The 24,130-nt window shown below is 37.1% G+C and overlaps 1 long non-coding RNA gene across 4 annotated transcripts in view; it reads right to left on the minus strand.

Annotated features, from left to right (window-relative positions):
• Nucleotides 1-734: 734 nt before the first annotated feature.
• LOC123380544 overlaps nt 735-24,130 on the minus strand; it is a 43,834-nt gene continuing 20,438 nt past the window's right edge. The window contains exons 3-7 of one of the 4 annotated variants that reach the window (XR_006586452.1): nt 18,444-18,543; nt 17,678-17,775; nt 17,362-17,447; nt 10,421-10,471; nt 735-1,472 (exon numbers count right to left, since the gene is read on the minus strand). This is a non-coding gene — a long non-coding RNA (uncharacterized LOC123380544). Of the gene's footprint in view, nt 2,290-10,420; nt 10,472-17,361; nt 17,448-17,677; nt 17,776-18,443; nt 18,544-24,130 lie in introns of all 4 variants that reach the window. The other 3 variants (XR_006586450.1, XR_006586453.1, XR_006586451.1) reach the window with 3 other exon arrangements.

Raw genomic sequence — 24,130 nt, forward strand, 5'->3', positions numbered from 1 at the left:
GGGTAAAGGATGAGAGAACATTCAGGGCTGAGAAAGGGCATGCACGAAGGTCTTGAATCAGGAAGGAGGAGCCCATTCACGGAGTAAAAGAAATGTAGAGCCAGGGAAGTTTCCCACTTAATCTAAAGAGCAAATTGCAGTGGTGAGAGGAAAGTGGGGTGGGCTTGGTGAGGTGAGAGTTTTCCAGATAACCTGTCCTCTGGAAGGGGAGCTGGCTTGCTACAGCCCCACTGGGCGGAAGCTATAGAAAACCATTTTAGTTTAAAATAAGGAAGAACTTCCTGAGTCAATGTTTTGAAGGCAGGTGAGTTTCTGTCTTCAGAGCTGTTTAACTGTAAGCTAGATCAAGACTTGGATAAATCTCATAGAGATGATAAAAGGGTGTTGGGCCTGGTGAATATTTAAATCCATCTCGATAAGAAGGTTTTGTGAATCACGTACTTTCAATTAAAAACAAACAACAACAACAAAACAAACTAGTCCTCCACAGGGGCAAACTTCTGATGAAAGGCTGCTATTACAAATTCCCCAAGGACAAAGTGAAGTCTTGGAGATTTCTTTCTGATAACATAATGGCAAGATTTTCAGAAATCTCAGTCCTGGCTAAAGTTGTAGCGTCCTGGGAACACAACATTTACCTTTTAAGAAAGCTGTTTTTTATCTTGCTTTCCCCTTCCTCACCTATCCCCCACCGCCCCCCCACCCAAAGATATTAAAATGTTGAAAATGCTGATTTGTTATTGCTGATTGTGTGTGACTAGTGTCAATAACCTGTATGCAGCTGAAGTGTGTGAGAAAACGAGACTGTTTACAAAACTGTAAACTTTGATTCAACTGTTGAATAAAAACTGTAGATGGACAAAGGTGCTTGTAAGGTCGCTCTTTTCTGATAAACCTATTCTTTTCTTCTAGTTTCTTTTAATTTTGTATTTTTGAATGATCTGGAATTTCTGTAATTTTCTTTGTGCACAGTATACTTTACACAGTCACCCTTGCTAGACGGTCCACTCAGTCATTTTTGTGCAAGAGAGAGAGTTCTTTCACTTGCAAAACAACAAGGAAAGCAAAGAAGAAATATTCTTTATAATAAAGCACATCTATTTTTTATCATAAACTAGAATTGATATGAAATATCTTAATCAATGACTATAGACAATTATGAAGAACCCTTTTTTAAATGCATACATGCTTTGGTTACATGCAAAAGCCCTGTGTGCCTTTATAGACTCTCATAAAAATTTCTTCAAGCCAGATGTTGAGTTTTACAGAAACATAACACTTTCTAGTTGTCTCCCAGTCACACACACCTGAAATACACACACACACACACACACACACACACACACACACAGAGTAGGCTGAGGACATACCTAATTTCCAATGTCCTTTTTCACTGATAACCCAGTCATCTCAAAATGACTGTAGGTTGTTTTTCTCTCACTCTCACATCATAGAAGGCATAGGTCCAGATTCTGTTGAGAGGGAAAGTGCCATCATCCTTTCAATGCCAATGTTTTTCATCTACATATTATTTTTCTATGTCTCTTTTACTAGGAGAACTTTAAATTCTCAGATACCTTGGAATTCTCTAGTCCTTCTCTGTAAATGTGCCACAGCATCTAAAGCCCCTAAGAGGGTTGTCTAGTGACTTGAATCTTTCCTATAAGCCAGCATTTGCATCAAGTTCCAGATAAAAGGTAAACTTTCATTTAGTAAAAAAAAATATTTTTTTAACCTGTCTATTATATTTCCAGCTCTGTGGTAGGTGCTGAAGATATAATGATGAACGCAATTTTGTAGTTTTGAAGTGGCTTATATCGAGGGGAACCTGACAAGCAAATAATGATACACAGTGATAAATGCTAATAGAAATATGAACATTATGCATACCAGGGTTCTTATTCCTCTTTTGGGTCATGGACCCTTCTGAGAACATAATGGTCTGTATCAGTTACCTGTTGTTATACAATACATTTCTGTCTGAATGCTTAGCAGCTTAAAATAATATTTATTATCTCACACAAGTACTAAAGTTCAAGAATTCGGAAGTAACTTAGCTGAATTGTTCTGGCTTAGGGTCTCTCATGACATTTCAGTCAAGCTTTCTGTTGGGGTTGCTGTCAGCTGAAACCTTGACTGGGGCTGGAGGATCTGTTTTCAATATGGCTCATTCTACATGCCCATTGGAAGGAGGCATCAAGGAGTCCTCCATAGGCTGTGTTAGAAAAACTTCATTCCCAGCCACATGAGCCTCTTCACAAGATTGATCATGACATGGTAGCTGGCTTTCTTCAGAGCAAGTGATCCATGAAAGAGAAAGAAAAGAAAACCCTGATGCTTTTTATGACCTAGTATCAGAAGTGACATACCATCACTTATATAGCATTCTATTGGTCTATAGACCAATCTTTTTCTTTTTCATTTTCGTTTTTGTTTTCTTTTTAGAGAGAGAACACACAAGTAGGGGAGAGGGTCAGAGAGAGAGAGAGACAGAGTCTTAAACAGGCTCCACACTCAGTGCACAGCCCAATGTAGGGCTTAATCCCACAACCCTCAGATCATGCCCCGAGTTGAAATCAAGAGTTGGATGCTCAACTGACTGAGCCACCCAGGCCTCCCATCTATTGGTCTATAGCCAAATCTTGATAAAATTTGGAAGAAGACTATAAAAGGGCATGAGTATGAGGACGCAGAGAACTTTGGGGGCCATCTGTAGAGTTGATTACCACTTTCCAGAAAATATATTATAAACCCTGGGCTAAGAAATGTTATACTAATGGCCAAATATGCCTGGATAAGCCCAAAAGCTTTTGCAAAAGGTATGAGCTTAATCATAGCCTTGCAAAGTGATGATTTCATCAGTGGGTGGGATAGACAGGAAGGTGGATATTCCAGGCAGATTAGGCAGGAAGAGCACACAGCTATGACAAAATTCACCCTATATTTGGGAAACTACAAGACACCCAAAATGCCTAACGAATAGGAAAAGTGAGAGACATAAGCCTGGGTCAGGTCACAGAAGACTTTAAAAGCCATGCCAGCAAGGATGACTTTTGTTGTTCATTGTGGAGAACCTGTGAAGTCATGTAAGGACCTGATTTACCAAACCCAATTTATATTTTAGAAAGATTGTTCTGTCCATTAATTAAAGATGGAAAGTAAAGAGCTCAGTTTGGAAGCTCTTACACTGGTATGGAGACAAGACACAATAATGACATGAGCTGGGCCATGTACAGTGGGAATGGCATGGAGAGTTCATTTCCAAGGGTTTGTTAGGAGGTAAAATGTATAGCAATTGGCAATCAACTGATGTGGGAGATGAAAGAAAATAAGACATGACTGAAGCTTATGAGCTTTCCCTCTGGACAACTGTCAGAAGAGGCTCTATCTGGGGAGGTGACAAAACATAACTATCAGCTTTTGAGATATCTGATAAGTATTGTCCAATGCATATCTACTGAAAACCACGCAGTTGAAAACTTCAAAAAATAAGTTTACATGGAAAATTAGGTTTAAAAAATACCATGAGTCTTATGCCATTGGAGATTTACAATGCACAATCAATACATTAAAGACGAAAGTTTTTTGTTGTTTTTTTTTTTCCAATAAAGAGACCCATATATTTTCAAGGTAATGTTTCAAAAAAACATTTGACAATGAAACCTTTTACTCAACCTCTATTAACATACTGCAAATCTAGCATTCTGGGTAACAATTTATACTTCATAACAATTTACAGTTTGCTCAACTCATCAGTAAATATCCAACAAAAATTGCCAAAAATGACATTGCAACGAAGTAGTTACCAATTTTTTGAGCCTCACATTAGTCATGCTAAAGTCTTTAGGAACTAATTTTGATTTTAATTTATAAAGAAAATCAAATTGGGTTTTATTCTTTTAGCTATTTCAGTATTTGCAGTTCCCTCTATCAGAACTAACACCCAATAAGGTTTTTTAAAACCACGCAAAGAAAAAAATTGTACTTCGGGGAATAAAAATTCTTCCCGGCTAAAAAATAGACCAAGTTTTTAGTCAAATACAATAGTTACCTGTTGCTATGTAACAAATGTTTGCCCCACCCCCACCCCCAAGCGCTGCCCCATGTTGAGGTTTTGAAATGAAAAAGACTTCATGGCCCGGGTGACAAGTGGTGAGTCAGCCAGTGTGCTTTAAGTGAGTGCTGTTTAGGAGAAACTGACAATAGGCTGACATCACAGGATTGTGATTGGTCCGAAGCCCCACTCCTAAAGTGTGGAGAGTTTGGAGCAGAGCTCACTGCAAAGCTGGAAATCCACTATGGTTCCTGAAGCTAAACAGAAGGTGTTTCTGCACCTGTAAATAAATGCAGACACTGAATCCTACCCAAGAGAAAATAATTTGCTTCCAGCGTATAGTGTTTTTTAAGCTTCAAATTTCTGATTATAACCCCAAAGAGCCCAGTATGTTACCTGGAGATGGAATAGTATGGCAATTGAGAGGAAGGTTTAAACTGGGTGAGTCCTGATTCTGCTCTTTATTGCTATGGAACTGAGCAAGTTACATAAACTTGTTTCTCTTGTTTTCTCAACTGTAACATGGAGGTAACAATGCCTTGGTCTAGGGTTTTGTGAAAATTAAAAGAATGATTCACAGAATCCTCAACTAAGATGAACTATTATTATCAGCAAAAAGGCGATTTCTGCATATAATCTGGATCACCCTAATTCAGAAAAAAATTAGATAGATTTCACAGTGGTAACAAAATAATGACAATCCCTTAGATTGAACACTGTTTCAGAGTATATGAGCGATTCCACGTAGCTAAGCTCATTTGATAATAAAGCACGCTTCTCAATAGAATCCTGTTAGCAAAGCTGTGTCCAGCCGCTGGTGGGAAACGGATAAGCCTAGTGAGCCAGGCAAGCACGGGACCGACAGCCATTAGTGAAGAAATAACAGATGGTGTCTCATTTTTTGCTATAGGCAAAGATCCAAATGACATGACTAAATAGAAAGACAGCCCCATAGGACTGCATTCTGGCTCCTACTGAGCACGGAGCCTGAAAGGCAGGGACATTTTTAATAACCTTTCTTTGACAAGCTTAAAGCCATTTAATGTCTAAACCTGTCATACACATCCAGCCAGGAGAATAGACCTCCAGAGAAAACCCCAGAGCACACAGTCTCACCTCCCGGTGAAAAAATAAAAATTCCACGCACACATTACAAAAAAAAATATTCAGCAAGGTCACAAAATGCTTATTTTCCATTTAAATAAAAAAAATCATTGTCCTTCTCAATGGCAACCTTCTAGACCTGCTTCCCATTCTGCATTGGATGAAAAGTTGAGTTTCCATCCACTCATTATTAAATAAAACAATAGAGGACTCATGCCTGCTTTAGCTGAAATTTTAGTTCAGTCTAATTAGAAGGAAATGTATTATAAATTATTATGTGTTGAAAGTCTACACCAAAAAAAGAAAGAAAATGAACTCATAATTCTTTATATATTGGATTTCACTTTTTCATCAGTTCAATTGAAACAAGTAATTGCTTCTTTTTTAACAGCTTCTGAAGTGGATGGAAAAAAAATCAGTAATCAACATGATTAAAATCTTTGTTATTTTGTCCATTGCTATAATATTCAGCACTGGTACACCAGTGATCTGCAGAAACATTCACTACAGCAAATTTATCTAATAAATTGTATTTGTTTTTGCAACGAGTCAGCTAGTAGGAGCATTAGTGTGGACATGAATTTGATTTTCCCTGGAGTCCATGGCTTCGTCTTGTCCCAGCTGTTTCATTTTCTTCTCATCACCAAATCATTTTATTATAATAACTTTCCATGCCTCACTCTCCTATAGTTTTTATGTGAATGCAAGCATATAAGAGTTACATCCATGCTGAGCAGTTGGTCTAACGTTTGCATTTAAAGTCCACCTCAAATGTACATTTGTCAGGAGGAGGAAGGCTGATAGAAAAAAATAGTTTGAAAAATATCATTTTATCATTACTTAACGATATTCTGTGAAAACTTATTTACAAGGGCTGCAATGGAAAAAAAATCACCTTAATAGAAACAGTCATAATAATGCCTGTTTGTTCTATAGATTAACGAATTCAACTCAAGTCAAAGACATTCACTCATTGCTGGTTCTAGGTAGACCCAGCATAACTGTCTATATTTTCCTTTTAAATCTCTCATGCCAAAACATTGTTTCAAACTAGAAATATATGTTTATTTGCAAATTCAGTAACACTGTAAATTCCATGAAAGAGGCACTTTTTCTTGTTTACCACTATATTTCCATGCCACCCATACATGGTAGGGGTTTAATGACTATTTGTTGAATATGTAATGGAATCAGCAGCAGAAAATGGATAGGACTATAAAAGCGCAGTTAAACAACTGAAGCAAGTTAGAACACAGTTTATCCTGGCCATACCAGAATAAGTTTGCAGTTGATAAACCTGGGTCCCAATGATGGAAAGGAAAAATAGTCAAGCTCATTCCTTCATCAGGACAATTTCCTAAAGGATGTCTAGGGTCTCTCTTCCACACTCCTTCATAACCCAGGATGTCCATGGTTATCTTGATACTTCACCCCATGATGTCCACTCTTCTTACTTTGATGAACCAGATCTTCACATCCCTTCTTTCTGCTGTGAGCACTCCTGATGGTTGTGTTTACATTGCTGCTTCTGGTGGAGGTGACATAGTAAATCCTCAGAAAAATGAGTCCAGACACAAGTCCCCCACTTATGGCCATTCAACTGACAGTTGTTCAACTTTATGATGGTGCAAAAGCCAAACGCATTCAGTAGAAACCTCACTTTGAAGTCTGGACTTTGATCTTTTCCTGGGCTAGCGGTATGTGGTAGGACGGTCTCCGGGATGCTGGGCAGAGCAGAAAGAGCAGCTCCACTCCCCATCAGCCACGCAGTCACAGAGATAAACAATGATACCCATTGTTAGAATGGACTCATTCTATCATTCCATACCCATACAACCATTCTGTTTTCCACTTCCAGTGCAGTGTTCAATAAATTACATGAAATATTCAGCACTTTATTATAAGGCAGGCTTTGTGTTAGAAGATCTGCCCAACCTTGGGCTAACATAAGTGTTCTGAGCACTTTTAAGGAAGGTGAGGCTAAACTATGAGGTTCCTAGGTTAGGTGTGTCAAGTCTATTTTCCAATATTTTCATCTTACGATGGATTTATCTGGATATAACCCCATTGTAAGTGGAGAAAGATCTGTCATGAGCAAGTGGGTTTACTGCTTTTATAGTCAGAAATACAAATGTTATTTTTTTTTTTAAATTCATTCACGCTGTGAATCTTGAAAAAACAATTGTTAAAGAGCTTGCAACCAACCTGGGCTATGTAAACCTGGTTCATTTTTCTGTACATAAAAATAAATATCCCAACACTACCTTAAAGCACGTTGTTCTAGGAAGATAAAATGACACATCCTATTTCAAGGGGTTTGAAGGCATATATGGCTTCTCAGTGCTGAAAAGCCTGGAGGGTAGTCTTCTCCATATCAACTCTCAGCATAAACTGCTCAGCACTAAGAATTACTTTACTTAAAATAGGGTAACAAGTAATAAGCATAAAAATAAATGTTCCTTCCTTGTCTTTTTTCCGGTGTTCAAAATCGGAGTTATTCTGTTGGCTGCCTTCAACCCTTTATGCGAAAGTATTCTTCCCCTTATGAGCCCTTATAGCATTTGCTTATCACGATCTAAGCTGAATTACAGTAACGCTTTCTCTCGCACTGGATTTTAAGTTTCCCGAGGGTAGGCAAGGCCTGTGTGTGTTCATCTTTGTATCTCTTTGTGTAGCACAATGGCTAGACAGTGTTTAATACAGGTGGGTTTCGTGAGAGTTAAATAATAACTACTCCATTGCTTTTCCTAGTTTGTGGATGGACTCACGGACTAGCATGGATACAGCACGCTCCACCAACATTTGCTTAAAATACATCAGGCTTAAAGACCAATTTCCCATCCTTGCAATATCTCCAATGAATATAACATCACTATGATGATAAAACACAATTGGCTAGTATGCATATCTCAAATCATCACAATGTACACTTTAAATATCTTACAATTTTATTTGTCAATTATATGTCAATGAGGCTGGAAAAATTCTAATAAAGAGAATGCTAGTTTTAAAAAGAAAAAAAAAGGCTTCATTCATGAAAGATAGTATGTATCATCTGACTCTTACCTAATGCTCCTCTGGAGAAGTACCCAAATCCATCTTATAAGCCTGGATTAAAGCTTAAGTGATGCCTGAATATAATAATGCAAAAAATTACTTGTAATGAAACCCCCTGTTTATGTGCATTGTTTTGTAACTCCAAAGCTAATTCATGTCTGTTCGTCAGCATAACCCTTTAAACTTCTTTTATTTAATTAAGTAAATATTTGAAGCCTCACTCTGCCAGGTATTATACCAAGTGCTGTAGATACAAAAACAAAGAGAAAGAAAAACATCTGTAGGGGCGCTTGGGTGGCTCAGTCGGTTAAGTGTCCGACTTCGACTCAGGTCATGATCTTGCGGTTCACGAGTTGAAGCCCCGCATCAGGCTCTGTGCTGACAGCTCAGAGCCTGGAGCCTGCTTCATATTCTCTATCTCCCTCTCTCTCTCTGTCCCTCCCCCATTTACTCTGTCTCTCAAAAGTTAATAAACATTTTAAAAATTACCAAAATAAAGAAAGAAAAATGTCTGTCTTCACAAAGTTTATGAGTCAGTGAGGGAAGCTAAAGGAATATGGATTAGTCAACAAATATTTATCAAATAGAAAATTAAGTGCTATAATTTTTGAATTATAACAATGCTAAAGGAGTATATTTAAGAGTCTTTAATCCAGAAAACAAGAATTTCTATCTATACTCATTTTTTTTTCCTTTAAAAAAAAACTTTTAAAATGCTTATTTATTTTTGAGAGACAGAGAGACAGAGTGTGAGCAGGGGAGGAGCAGACAGAAAGGGAGACACAGAATCTGAAACAGGCTCCAGGCTCTGAGCTGCCAGCACAGAGCCTGATGTGGGGCTCAAACTCTTAAACCATGAGATCATGGTCTGAGCTGAAGTTGGACACTAAACAGACTGAGCCACCCAGATGCTCCTATACTTTTCTAATGAAAAAAAATTCTTGTGGTTATTTTCTGTTACCAATTAGTTTAACTAAGCTCATTTTTAAATTGTTCTGGCATTATAGATACCTTCCCCTTCATCCCCTAGGAACTTACAAATTGGACAGCCCAAGCTTATACTAATGATTAAATAAAATAACATATATAAAGCACTTAGCAGGGTACCAGGGCCACAGTAAATGTTGTTCTCATTGGCCTTCCATGTGCCACGTGTTCTCCTAGGTACATTAACAAAGGCCATTTGTTTAGTCCTTACAACTACCCAATAAGGTAACTATTATCACTATAATTCCCATTTTGAAGACCAGAACACCAGGGCTCAGAGTTCAAGTAACTGGTCTCAGATCACCAAGAAATTTGTACTAGTGCAGTGAAGATCTGAACCTTGGTCAGTCTGAATATTAAGTGCATGTCTGCTTTTTCTATTGCACTCTGCTATCTGCACTATCTCCTTAGCAGCCTAGATATTCCTAAATATTCACTTTTTTAATATTTTTTTTTACTTTTAAAGTTTATTTATTTACTTTTGAGAGGGGGATGGCAGAGAGAGGGAGAGAGAATCCCAAGCAGACTCCACACCATCAGCGTGGAGCCAGATGCAGGCTCGAAACCACTAACCATGAGATCAAGACCTGAAACAAAATCAAGAGTCAAATGCTCAACCGACTGAGCCATTCAGGCGCCCCCTAGATATTCACTTTTATTTCTGTCCAGATGTTTCAAGGGCCTGTGGACCTGATCGTTATACTTACCATGCTTTCCTTTGCTACATATCTACCTTGATGCCTCCAACCCTGCTTGCACTCTCTCTAGCTCTATTACATTTCTTCCAATAACTCTAGTACACCTCAATCTTCCTTTTTATTGCTTATAACTGGTAACTGGTGACTATTCCTCTTTTTTATTATTATTATTGTTATTTGAGAGAGAGAGAGAGAGAGAGAGAGAGAGTGAGCAGGGGAAAGGGGCAGAGGGAAAGAGAGAGAATCGTAAGCAGGCTCTATGGTCAATGTGGAGCCTGACTAGGCTGGATCCCACGACCTTGGGATCATGACCTGATCTGAAATCCAGAGTCAGACATTCAATTGACTGAGCCACCCAGGTGTCCCACTATCTCTCTTTTGATATTAATTTTATAACCTTTTTCCATGCTAATGATAGGGCGCAAATTTGACGATCCGAGTATTGCAGGAACCTAGAAGGATAGTCCAGATGTTAATAGAACTACTTTTAGATTCAGATCAATCTAAATTCAAATCTTACTTCTAGTGCCTTATATAGCTTCCTGAAATTCTTCTGCTTCTGGCTGTTTACCTGCAAAATGAGGATAGCATAATTATTGTGAGAACTAAATTAGGTAATGCTTCTGAGTGCTTGGCATATGACTGGTACATAGTTAAGAGCTCAGTAAATGGTACACCTGGTAAATATCATTATTCAGATATGTTTAATGAAATAGAATAAGCTTCTTAATAATGAAAAATTGTTAAATGAAAATAATGTTGTCTCATTTTATCACAATGTGGATAAAATAATAACAAGATTTGCTGAATATATACATAAGATCCATGTAACCAATTACAGATCTCTTACACTACATTTTTATAACTCTGTATTTGGCTTACATTAGTAGTCAACAATAGATAACAAGCCACTTTTCAAAGTTGTAGGAAGGTTAGAAATTAGGATAGCTAGACTTTTATGCCTCTAGTGATTCTTACTTCCTCATGTTCATAGCTTTTTAAAAATGTTTTTTCTTTTAATGTTTACTTTTATTTTTGAGAGAGAGAGAGACAGAGCATGGGCAGGGGAGGGGGAGAGAGAGAGGGAGGGAGACACAGAATCCGAAGCAGGCTCCAGGCTCCGAGCTGTCAGCACAGAACCTGACACGGGGCTCAAACTCATGAGCTGTGAGATCATGACCTGAGTCGAAGTCAGCCGCTCAACCGACTGAGCCACCCAGGTGCCCCTCCTCATGTTCGTATCCTTCTGTGGTTTTCTTCCGCATAAATCAGAGCTGGTATGTGTGATTGATAGAATATGACAAGTGTCACAGTGTGTGACTTTCAAAGCTAAGTCATAAAAAGTATAGCTTCTGCCTTGGTTTCTTGGAATTCTACTCTGCTGCCATATTATAACATAGAGCAGTCCTATGGAGATGCCTGCAAAGGATACAGGGTGAGATCTCCTGCCAACAGGCATTGCTAATTTGCCAGACATTGAATAATCCACTTTGGAAGTGAACCCTCAGCTACAAAATCTTCAGATTCTGCAGCCCCAACTGACATCTGTCTATAATCCCATGACAGACCCTTAGCCAGAACTGACCAATTGAGCTACTCCCAAATATACCACCCACAGAAACTGAAAATAATAAGTGACTATTATTGCTTTAAGACACTTAATGGATGGATGTGTTATTCCAGCACAGATAACCAATACAGACACGGGGGACTTAACCCAGGCATTGTCTCTTATCTCAGTCTTCATGTTTATTACTTTCTGCTGGAAGAAACTCCATTTCTTCAGGATCTTTGAACTTTTAGCTTTATCTCTCTCTGAAAGAATATTTCCAATTAATATCACCAGCTGTCTGCTGGATCTTGTTGCTAATACTTCTAAGTCACTACGATTTTTACCTCTGTTTTTTGTTTTTATGCTGATTTACGTAAATTAAACTTTTAACGTCATATCTACCTATATCTTTTTCACTACCCAGCCTTTCTTGGACCATATTTGCATGGAACATATATCGCACCAGCCATCATTTTGGTCAGAGTGGCTCTTATGAGCACATTAAAGAAGATGAAGGAGGGGGATATATTACTCTAGGGCTTTCATGTGTTTGATTTGTGGTTATTCTTCCATTCCTTAGGGTCATGAGTTCTCCAGCATAGGCTGGAATAAATAAGCAGTGCTTATTTATTGGTCTCAATTATTTCCTGTTTGTTTTGGATCATATTGACAATCTTCTTAGACTGTACAGCAATTTTCCACTTCTCCTTGTATATCTAGGATGTTCAAAGGCTGACAGTTCCTGGAAAGGCCAATTAAGATGCCTTAGAAGCTCTTTAATCACTAAATCTTACCTGATTGGTCATAAATAGTCATTATCGTACAGAGGGGGAAAAAACCACAAGAGACAAATGATCAGAGTCTTGTGTGACTCTGTGAAGGTTGTTTACTCAGTCTCAACTTCAAATCCTCATCCATAAAATCATACCTACCATTCAAATCTGTAACGAGGACAGGATCTAAAGTTAGTCCCAGATACTCTACAAGTGGCAGCCATTACTAAAGGGAATCTTCCCATGATTCAAAGAAGTGCATATTTCCCCTCAATTGCCCCTCCACATGCAAGTGTTTTACCTTTTATTCTTTTTAGAGTGATCAAAGTCTTTTAGAAAACATGAGGGTGATCATTTCAAAGAAAATTTGGGAATCCCAGGTAATCCACCTGTAGTGGTCTTAATTTGAGGTCTATATAAATCACTACAGGTTATTTGCAGGTTATTAGGCATTTCAAAAGGTCTGTCAAAGTATATAATATATCCTTCAGCTAAAGACGCTGAATTTGTTAAAGTCAGTATAGTTTTCTGATTAAGATCACGTGTTACGAAATTTGACTTCCTGGCTTCAAATTCCAGTTGGCCACTTATAAGCTTCACAGTAAGTTGCTTAACCTCTCTGAATCTCAACTATACACATGCATGTGTGTGTGTGAAATGAAGATATTAATAATGCCTGCTTCACAGAGTTTTTAAGGACATTAAATATGGTACGATATATTGAATATGTAGCATATTACCTGGACCAAAGAAAAACTCAATACAATCCCAAGAGATGCACTGCTATGAGGGCAATAGGCTATTATGTTACCTTAACAATTTACCTGGCTCACTTCTGCATAAGTAAAAAAACCAAAGTTCTTCTTCCCTTCCCATTAGATAAATGCTTCCCAAATAGTTTCCTGTACCAAATAGAGCTCTAAAATACATTTATGGTATAATTTAAGAAATGATATTGAGGAGCACCTGGGTGGCTCCGTCAGTTGAGCGGCCGACTTGGCCTCAGGTCATGATCTCACAGTTTGTGAGTTTAAGCCCCGTGTCGGGCTCCGTGCTGACAGCTCAGAGCCTAGAGCCTGCCTCGGATTCTGTGTCTCCCTCTCTGTCTGCCCCTCCCCCACTCACTCTGTCTGTCTCTATTTCTGAAAAATAAAAAAAATATTAAAAATTAAAAAAAATGATATCGAGTCCATTTATAGCCCATATTAAAGTGTACCTCAAAGAAAAGAAATATGTCTAACACTCCAGCAGACTACTCTTCTCAAAGAAGTTAAAACTAGTTACAACTTAGGCTTCTTCAATGTTTCTTCCCCAATGAAAATCTGTCCTTGTCAAATGGCTTAAAATGATACATGTCTTCACCTTCAATGACATTGTACTTTGGAAGTTCTTCCAGATGGTCTCTGGAGTAGATTTATTACAGTTTTTGGATCAGTAAATATATTTCAAAGTATATCCATCCATAACTCCTATGTCAAATGAATGAGACCTGGGTTGAGTCCCTGGGTATTTTCTTCATCATCAGCCACCATCACCAGGCCAGATTCCATCAGAGAAATTTTGGCATGCTCAATCAATGCAACACAAAGCTTCCAAGGATCAGTTATGTGTCCTGTGAGGAATGTTGGTTTTAACATTCACAAATTCTCTTTTGTCCCAAACGGTAATTAAACTGGTGTCCTCAAGTCCATGGCAAATTAACAATTGGCTGTGGTTACCAGGAGTGAACATGTGATTCTATAATTAGCATTGCTTATCTCCAATTTCATAAGCAGAACTTTGTCAAACCAATGAGAGTTGAGATAATAAGAAACAAGTGTTTTCATACTTTTCATTCCATAATTTATGGACTCTTTCCAGGAGAAGGAAATAAGAGATAGGAAGAGAGAGGAACTTAACTTTAATCAGATAAGTTTCTTAAATGTTTCTATTTGTAAACTTCTTTTATTAAAGAAAATTAAAACAAAACAAAACAAAAAAAACATAACATCACAAAATCCACATAACCTCTGTTAACATTTTTAAAATAAAAAATAATATATGCACATAGCTTAGAATTTCTAAGAGTATATATATATATACACACACATATATATGCTCCTATGTATATATGCAAGTATATAAACATACTCTTAGATTGTGTATAATTACACATATTTATATCTATCTATGTATATAGATAGATGCTTGTAAGTGCAGATATTTTATTTTATATACCTGAGTGACTAGGACTACTTGGTAATACAAATGACTGACTCAGGATACATAGAAGATAAACAAAATAAGTTTGTAGGGAGAGGTAATTTATGAGTCACTAGTTTATACTAACAATCTTAAACTGCTGAGATTAGCCCAAGGTTCAAATATTTAGCCTTTTATCCACAGATCTTATTATAAAGATCTCATTATAAAGATTTTAGCTATTGCATTTTCACAAGGGAGGATAGTCTAGGAGCAACTTTTTCTGGGTACAAGGAATTATAAAACCAATATCAACAATAGCTAATGTAAGAGAAAGTTTATTCTGTTTCAGTTACTGTGTTAATAGTTTCTCATTTAATCTTTACCACCCTTATGAAGTAGATACTACAGTTTTTCTCATTTTACAAATGAGGAAACTCAGAGTTAAGCAATGTGTTCAAAATCTGATTATCAAGTGTAGGGTTTGGAGCCATGTTGATCCAACTATAAAAATCTAAGCTCTTAAAACATTGCTATAAGATCTGAACTTTCTAAGACCTAGAAGATACCTATCTCACTTGCCTGCACTGAACCTGCACAAGCAATATATAATTTTTAGATTGAGTATTCAGATAGGGACTTTATGATTCTCTTAATTCTCACAATATGAGACGAATGATAGTCTGTTTTACAAATAAATTTTAAAGATGTTTACAGATTATATAAAATACTTTAATAATATGAATTACTTTGAATAAATGTTAAGAATAATTTTTTTCCTCCAAATTGAATCCAGATCTGTAAAATAATTTGCTTTATAAAAGCAGTTTAGACTACAAAGTAACAGCATTTCGATTGATCAGATTTTTCTCCTATTTTCTATTATTCTAAGAAATTAACTATTCAACCTGTCAGTTGCCCCTTTTCTGAGGTATCATTTAAAAAAATACTTTCATGAAAGTTTTCATGTCATTTCCTTTAGCATCTAAGATACCTTAAATGGGAGTTAATGTTCAGAGTGATGACCTTCAGCACTATAAAATCATCATCATCAAAGATTCAATGATATATCCACATTTTCTAAGGCAACCTTTTATCAAAAAGAAAATCTACCCAATGAAAACACCTCATAACTTGGAAAGAATAACTATTCTATTGGAAATTTAATAAAAAGATGAGTAATAAAGACAAACTCTGGAGATGGATAGGCAGAGGAAGCCATGGACGTGGAACCTAAACTCAACAATGGAGAATCAATTGGGGTAAAATGGAATGTTCATTGCTTTGGCCAGAAACATCATGCAGGAAAAATAATCACTGTTATGAGAAAAGTAGAACCCTGGGAGAGAATTTTCCAAGGCTTATGCCAAGATCTATAATGTTACTATTATTTTCTATATAAATATATGTTCTGTAAAATGGACCTAGAGTGATTTGATATGAAGACCTGATTCATTAGCAATATCCAATAAATCACAGCTGTGACACAAACCCTCACAGAGCATCTAATCATGAGGCATATTTTATTTGCAACTTTGGCTCTAACCAGAAGTGTCAAGTTATTAGTTTTCAGATTTTATAGACTGGTTTTAGTAGATTCAATATAGCCAGAGGATATAAGTTGGTATTAGAATGAACGCCCTTATGGAATTTTCCATTGAAGCTTAACTGAGGATAATCCCGGAAAAGACATATTATAATTCATGCGTATGAAGGTGTATGTATAAAGCTTTCACAGAGAAAACAAGAGCACCTGGCTAAGGATTCATTTATTCATTCGGGGATGGACTTTACTCAACATCTCTTTCAGCCTTCTTTTACAGCACTTTGCTGTATATAGAGTCTGGAAAGGTGAAAGTGGAATTTCCCAGACTCCCTTGAAGCTAGGGTTCCAAATGTGATATTGGTTCTGCCAAGAAAGTGAACTCTGAGGAGAGAATCAAGATATGAGGCAACCATTTTATAGGTTCAGGTCAGCAGGTAGAGCAGGTACCTGAAGCCAACCTTTCCTGCCGTTTCCTCCTGACCTCCATATCACTGCTAAGCAATGATTTCCTACAGACAATGATGTAGTAGGTGTAGCACCTTACTGAATCGATTGTGGATGAGCTAATGTAGTACCAGGGCCAATAGCTGGTATCATGATTTCCTGCTTCCTCAGCTTCCTTGTTGTGGAAGAGATAGCAATTCCCATAATAAGCAATTCTTGTAGTTTATTCTGGGATTCTTTCCTTGGGGACAAAGGCTAGAACTGGCTCCTCTAGCCCTTGTAGTGATTTTATAAGCACCTAAGAGACTATTTCAAATATCCTTCTGCTCAGAGATCAGATAGGGGTAAATTTTCAATTTAGACTAATATGAAAGACGGAAGCTCTGTTTAAGTCTGTTAGTGCAAATTGAATTCCATATTCCTGAACTTTTTAAGGATGAAAGCAGAGATTCAGTCTTAAAATTGGTAAATGTTGATGACTTTAAGAGTAGAAGAAGATATTTTTCTCTTTATGTAATTATTTATTAGTATTACTACCATTGTTTTAATTGTGGGAGAGATCGATTCATAAACTTCATGGTTAAGTTCCTACTCAATATCTTTGATTCAGCTCCTGATTTTGGTGGAGTTGATCAAATGAAAGTACTTCAGATAGAGATGTCGAAAACTCTACTGGAAAAAGGTTGCTGTGATCCTTGAATGGGGAGGGAATTCTCAGCTGTCTTCCATGCCAACAAAACCTCTTTGCTCTTTCCAAAGCAATGTTTTATATACAGATACAGATATAGATAAAGATACAGGCATAGACATAGACACAAACGAAAATAGATGGGTCACAGAGACTAATTGGGCCTCGTTGACTACTTGATTGGCTACTGGCAGAGTTAAGTGCACCCATATGCATAATATGCTGAGGGGTAGGTAAACAGAGTCTTAGTTTTTCGTAGCAGATTAAACCGTCTCACTTTTTGCTCCTCTTTTCTTCCCTAAATGCAGCAGTACTGTCATTTCTTCTGACTCCAAGACCAGCTGGGGTAAGTTTCCAACTGAACTAAGACAAAAGATAAAAACTCTGTTTCGATTTTGAATCTAAACTGATGTTCCAACTTAACTTTATCAGTATCTTACATTATGTGATACCAGGCCCTTGACAAGTTAATAAAAAACAATACCTATTCTGCTGGGATTTGAATGTGGAGGTTTCTGTGAGACATCTTGGCTCATGAATAAGGCAATAGTCAGTTATTCCTGAGTTGATGGTGATCATATCAAAAACCTCACCTTCAGTCCTGGACTTAGGAGTGGGGAGTAGAGTTTTTTTCATTGCTCTTTTGGTAGTCTAGTATTTTTGTGAACATCTGGCAACCCAAGCCTTAAAACTATAAAATGGAAAGAAATAGTTTAGTGGTGTCCAAAATAAATATTCACACCTAACAAGATTATATTTGCATAAATCCTTGACCTACTTGGGTAAAGATGGTTTTAGAACTGTCAGGTATTCTACTTAAACCACAAGGGAGTTAGTAAAAGCAAGTACAGAAATAACCAAGGCTGCATCACTTCTTGGAAAAAGTACTGTTTGATCGAGTTCTCATTATGTTGAATGCTATTCTTCCTCTAAAATAGATACTGCATTTCCCTTTTAAGTGGGCACTTCAAGGTAAAAACAAGATCCCCCACTGTTTAACTATGGTACATAACTAATCAGCCAAGTACATTTTGTCAACTGTAAACAAATGCCAAAATGCTAAAGCCCTTTAAAACATGAGTAATTTGGTCTAAAATCCAAGGTCAGATATATAATTCATTAGCTGCTTTAAAATATTGTATAGATAGTAGAGAGAGAGAGAGAGAGAGAGAGAGAGAGAGAGAGATGAAGTGAGGCTAAATCTTGAGCCTAACCTTGCTAAGTTAGATTTCACCAACCCCCTGCAGAAGTTGATAGCAAATGCAGGAGGCCCAGGATTGAGAGGCAGCTCTGAATAAGAAAGCGAGACTAATGAAAATCAGGTTTAAACTTCTCTAGATGGTAGACTTCTCCACTCACCGTGACTGACTCCATAGTTTACAGTGCTTTGCACACTGGCTGAGAATCTTGATCTATTTCATTGGTTAACGCATCTGAATCCCAACTCAGCTATAAACACCTGAAAGACAGGGATCAATTTTAGCACTCTAACAAATACAAAGCTCTGTTCACCCCCGGCAAAATTTCAGTGAAAGTTGGTGGAATGAATTAGCCATTTGCACGTTGGATTTCACGTCGGTTGATGGCACCAAGAGCTCTACCAAGTGCTTCTCAAAACAAACGTGAATGGTTATCTGAATTTTGTTACAATTTAGATTCTAGATTGAGGAGATCTAGAGATTCTGCACTTCTGAGAAGCTCCCAAGCTACTTAGATGCTTCTGTTCTTCTGCCCACACTTTCAGAAACGGGGATCTAACTCCCTCCAAAAAGGTCTTATTTCTGTGGGGCAATGCCGCACAGTGGCTAAAATCATGAAATGGCGCCAGAGAGACATGACTCAGATTTTGCTCCTATACTTACTAACTGAGTGACTAGGAAAATTATTAATCTCCCCATGCTTTAATTTCCTTATATATAAAAATTGGACAAATGTATCAGATATTGTGGGTATCATGATGTTTAATGAAATAATGACTGAAAATATTTAGCAGAATACCTAGCATATGGCAAGCACTCAGTAAGTGGAGCTATGCATTCTATAATTTTTCTCCCTGCCTGTGACTGAGACATTCAAAAAATGTCTTTGTAGGCTACATGAGGTTAAACCTCAAGCCAGTCTTGCCAAATTTGATTCCCTTGACCTGCTGCAGAAATTGATAGGAAATGCAAGAGGCCCAGGGTTGCAAGGTAGGTCTGAGTCAGAGGCAAGACTAATGAAAAGCAGAGACTTAGAGACATCAGATAGTAATGTGGAGATAGTTACTGAAAAAGCAGAGTTTTTATAGTGAAATAAAGGAGGGGCGGCTAGGTGGCTCAGTCAGTTAAGTGTCTGACTTCGTCTTAGGTCATGAACTCGTTGTTGCTGAGTTCGAGCCCCATGTTGGGTTCTGTGCTGACAGCTCAGAGCCTGGAGCCTGTTTCAGATACTGTGTGTCTCTCTCTCTTTCTGCCCCTCCCCCACTAGTGTTCTCTCTCTCTCTCTCTCTCTCTCTCTCTCTCAAAAATAAACAAACTTTTAAAAAATTAAAAAAAAAAAGAAGGAAAGGGGGGTTAAAGAAGAATATGTAGAGAGACGACCTTTTTTCACAGGAAAAATGGAAAATGTGTACAAAATACAAAAATGTCATTCAGAATGTTTTTATTTTCTATGTCTTATGTCAGGTTGCCCACCAGAAAGATGGTGAAGCAAGGATTCATGGTAAGTGGTTTAGTTTGGAAGTTTTCTCAAGGAAAACCAGTAAGAGTGTGGGAAGCTGACGAGGGAAAGAGAGAACACTCAACAGAGGTGGACTGGCTCTCAGGCAAAGTCTCACAACGAAGCTTCAGCCAGACCTTTGGGGGAATCCCTGGAGTGTAAATTTGCCTCCAAGATGTCTTGACTTGAGGAAAGAGAGCTGGTGTTTTATTCATTGGTTTCAAGCTACCCCAGAGAAGTGGGAGAGACATAAAGTTAAGTCTCCACACACTTTTTATTCTCCACAAAGCAAAGCAGGCCCCAGTGCCTGAAGGAGTCTTTCAATAAAGAGCCACAGGGCCTTGAGGTGAGAAGACAATCCCTACAGAAAGAAGGGAGAAGACACAAAATGATAGATGCCAGACTACTGAAAATTAAATTACAAAGGAAACATTATTGTTTATACCTTCCCAGGACAACTGCAAACAATGAAAGTAGTTATTTATCTCTGTGATTCTTTCAGTGCCTACGGCTTCGGATTGTGAGACATTAAAGAGAAATGCCAATGTTCCCTGCAAGTCAGGTTGATTTTTCAATGTGAGTTCTTGTCTTGTTTTATTGTTTGTTTCATTGTTTTAAAAAACTCACTCTTCAGTACCAGAACCAGTGAAAATAAGCAAGATGAAGGGAATGTTAGTAAGCACTGTCGTATATAGAAATTAGGAAGGGATGCCTAGGTGTCTCGGTCGGTTAAATGTCAGACTCTTGATTTTGACTCAGGTCATGATTGAGCCTCCAGTTGGGCTCTGCACTGACAGCAAGGTACCTGCTTGGGATTCTCTCTCCCTCTCTCTCTGTCTGCACCCCCCCCCCCCAATCGTGTGACCTCTCTGGGTCCCTCTCTCTCCAAATAAATAAATAAACATTTATAAAAAAGGAAATTGGGATAAATATATATATCACTTATAAAATTTAGATTGAAGATTAGCTATAGTCAAGTTGCTTAAAACCTAGTGTTGTAGATCAGAAAGAAAAATGTCCAAAAATTATATGCTACAAGGAAACAAACTATGGCACCAAAAATGCCATTAATCTATATGACTTTAAAATTTGTTTCCCTCTTATGTTTGTCTCACTTTCTGAGATGAATAAACTATCATTAAAACTATAGGGCTGAATCAATGATATAATGAATGATGTCCAAAATAGCTGTGCAATTTTAAATTTCATTAATTGACTGGCAGAAACTTAGAAGTTGAACATAGAATGAAGTGTCTTAGGGTAAAAATAAACTGAAATGTTCGGTTCATTCACTCCAATATATATATTCACTCCAATCTAGTCCCATATATCCCATTGCACACAAACTGAATATGAGGTGAAAACTAAAAATACTTGAATGTTTTTTTTGCACTTGCTACCAAAAATACTGAAACTGGAAGAAAAAGAGGAATTGCTTTTATCCAAAGACAAGAAATTTAGAATATTTTCTTCTAAAATTTGAGAGTTCCGTTAGATAAGGCAAGCTTTAGGTTAACGCTCAAATAACTGAAGTTTAAGAGAACAACAAACACAAGTATGTGCGTATATGTGTGTGTATGTATAATATATATATATTTGTTGTACATACATATATATAAATCATATTTCTCAAGTAAATTATTTTACATATAGTTATTGAATTAAAATATTCGTTATAAGAATAGACTAGCAAAGTATCTAGGGTCCTTTCAAGTACTTTATTTATTTTTTTATTTAAAAAATTTTTTTATGTTTATTCATTTTTGAAAGACAGAGGGAGACAGAGCATAAGCAGGGGTGGGGTGCGGCAGAGAGAGAAGGGATGGGGGGGACACAGAATCTGAAGCAGGCTTCAGGCTCCAAGCTGTCAGCACAGAACCGGAGGCAAGGCTTGAACTCACCAACCACTAGATCATGACCTGAGCCGAAGTCAGATGCTCAACTGACTGAGCCACCCAGGAGCCCCCTTTCAAGTACTTTAGAAACAAAACATATTTCAAAAGAACAACAAAAACTATCAAATACCCAGGAAGAAACTTAATAAGAAACTTCCAAGACCTATGAAGAGCAAATTAAACAATACAGATGAAAAAAATACAAGTAAAAACCCCAAATAAGAAACATACAATTTTCCCAGATGGTAAGACTCAAAAATTATAGAGATTGTCAGCCCAAATAATATGTAAATTCTATATAATCTCACGAGAAAGTCATTAAATTTTCAGATGGAATTTGGCATGGTAATTCTAAAGTTCACCTGAAGTGGAAAATGTGACAGAATAATGGAGATATTCTTGGTAAAAATAATGGAAGCAAATTAATCAGATCTCAAATCTATAAAGATACAGAAATTAAAACAGGATTGTTGTAAGTGAAAAGATAGATCAGTCAAACAGAATAGAGAATCTATAAGTATTTGCATAGGGATTTTAGTATTAAAAAGTTAACATTGCAAATCAGTGGGAAAAATATATGCTACTTGATAAGTGGTGTTTGGATGTGGTGCCTGGGTGGTTCAGTCAGTTAAGTGTCCAACTTCAGCTTGGGTCACGATCTCACAGTTCGTGATTGCGAGCCCCACGTCAGGCTCTGTGCTGACAGCTCAGAGCCTGGAGCCTACTTTGGATTCTGTGCCTCCCTGTCTTCTTGCCCCTCCCCTGCTCACGCTCTGTCTCTCTCTCTCTCTAAAAAATGAATAAACATTAAAAAAAAATTTTTTTTTAATTTTTTTTTCAACGTTTATTTATTTTTGGGACAGAGAGAGACAGAGCATGAACGGGGGAGGGGCAGAGAGAGAGGGAGACACAGAATCAGAAACAGGCTCCAGGCTCTGAGCCATCAGCCCAGAGCCCCACGCGGGGCTCGAACTCACGGACGTGAGATCGTGACCTGGCTGAAGTCGGACGCTTAACCGACTGCGCCACCCAGGTGCCCCTAAAAATTTTTTTTTAAAAACTATGTGGTGTTTGGATAATGGGATCTCCATTTGTATCTACTAAAGGCAAAAATAAATTCCATATGGACTAGAGATCAACTTTAAATGAATTAAATATAAACAAAAAGTACACATGAGAAACAGAAAAACCAAAAACTATAAAATTTTAAAAGAAAATAGAAGGAGATGGCTTTGGTAATATTAACGTAGGGGAACTCTCCTAAGCAAGCAAATCAGAGACAAAAAAAAAAAAAAATCAGAAGGGTCTTTTAAACACTTAAAACATCATAATGATTAAAGATGCTGTAAAAACAGTTAAAATATAAGGGTCAGTTCAGAGAGAGAGTATTTGTAACATTTTTAACATAAAATACCAATGTCTCAAATATATAAGGAGGCTAAAAACCTATAGGTAAACAGATATTTCACTAAAGAAGAAACACCAATGGCCAATTACCATATAAAAGATACTCAATGTCACTGATAATCAGGCAAATACATTATAAAATGGGAAGCTAGCATGTAAGATAAGAATACATTCATACAAAACTTGGTAGGGCATATTGTATATTTTTAATTAATATTTGAATAGGTAATATTTCCTGTGGGCCCAAATGCACAAGTACAAATACTATATAATAAAAATCTCCTTCCTACCCAGTTCCCTGCCAGCAGTTTATCTCTTACAGGCAATTAATTTAATTAATTTTCTATGTATTTTTACAAAAATATTGTATGCATATAAGCCAATACACAATACTTGCACTTTAATTTTCACATAAGCATACAAAGAGCTTTCTCATTCTTTTTTATGGCTTTATAGTATTCCATTGTACAGATATGACATAATTAATGGATAGATAGGTTGATTACAGTGCTACAATAAAAAAACACTACACATAAATTGTATCACATAGATGTGAATATACATGCAGGATAAATTCCTAGGAGTATAATTGTGGGTCAAATAATATCTGTGCATCTGTAAATAAGTGCAGCCTTTTGAGGAGGAAATTTGGAGCCTATCCTGAGTAAAAGCACTTTTCACGTTAAAAAAACGTTCTCTGCAAGGATCGCAATAAACTGGAAATCTAAATGTCCCTACTATGGGAATGGTTTTGTATATTTATAAAACATATAATGATGTCTTCACCTCCCAAAATAACATGCAGCTATTAGAAAAAATGAGTTAGGTCCATATGAACAAAGATGAAAATATCTCCAAGAGGTATTTAATTAAGTGAAAAAGCAAGTGACTGAACAATATGTATCATATGATTTGTTGTTGTTGTTGTTTTAATATCTCTTGTGTCTGAAAGGATACACACCAAGTTGTTAAAAGTGATGGTCTCTGAAAAAAATGAAGAGACACAGAATAGAGGGGATGGGACAATGTGAAGAGGAATTTCATTAT

Source organism: Felis catus, chromosome D1 (assembly GCF_018350175.1).
Source record: "Felis catus isolate Fca126 chromosome D1, F.catus_Fca126_mat1.0, whole genome shotgun sequence".
Taxonomy (NCBI): domain Eukaryota; kingdom Metazoa; phylum Chordata; class Mammalia; order Carnivora; family Felidae; genus Felis; species Felis catus.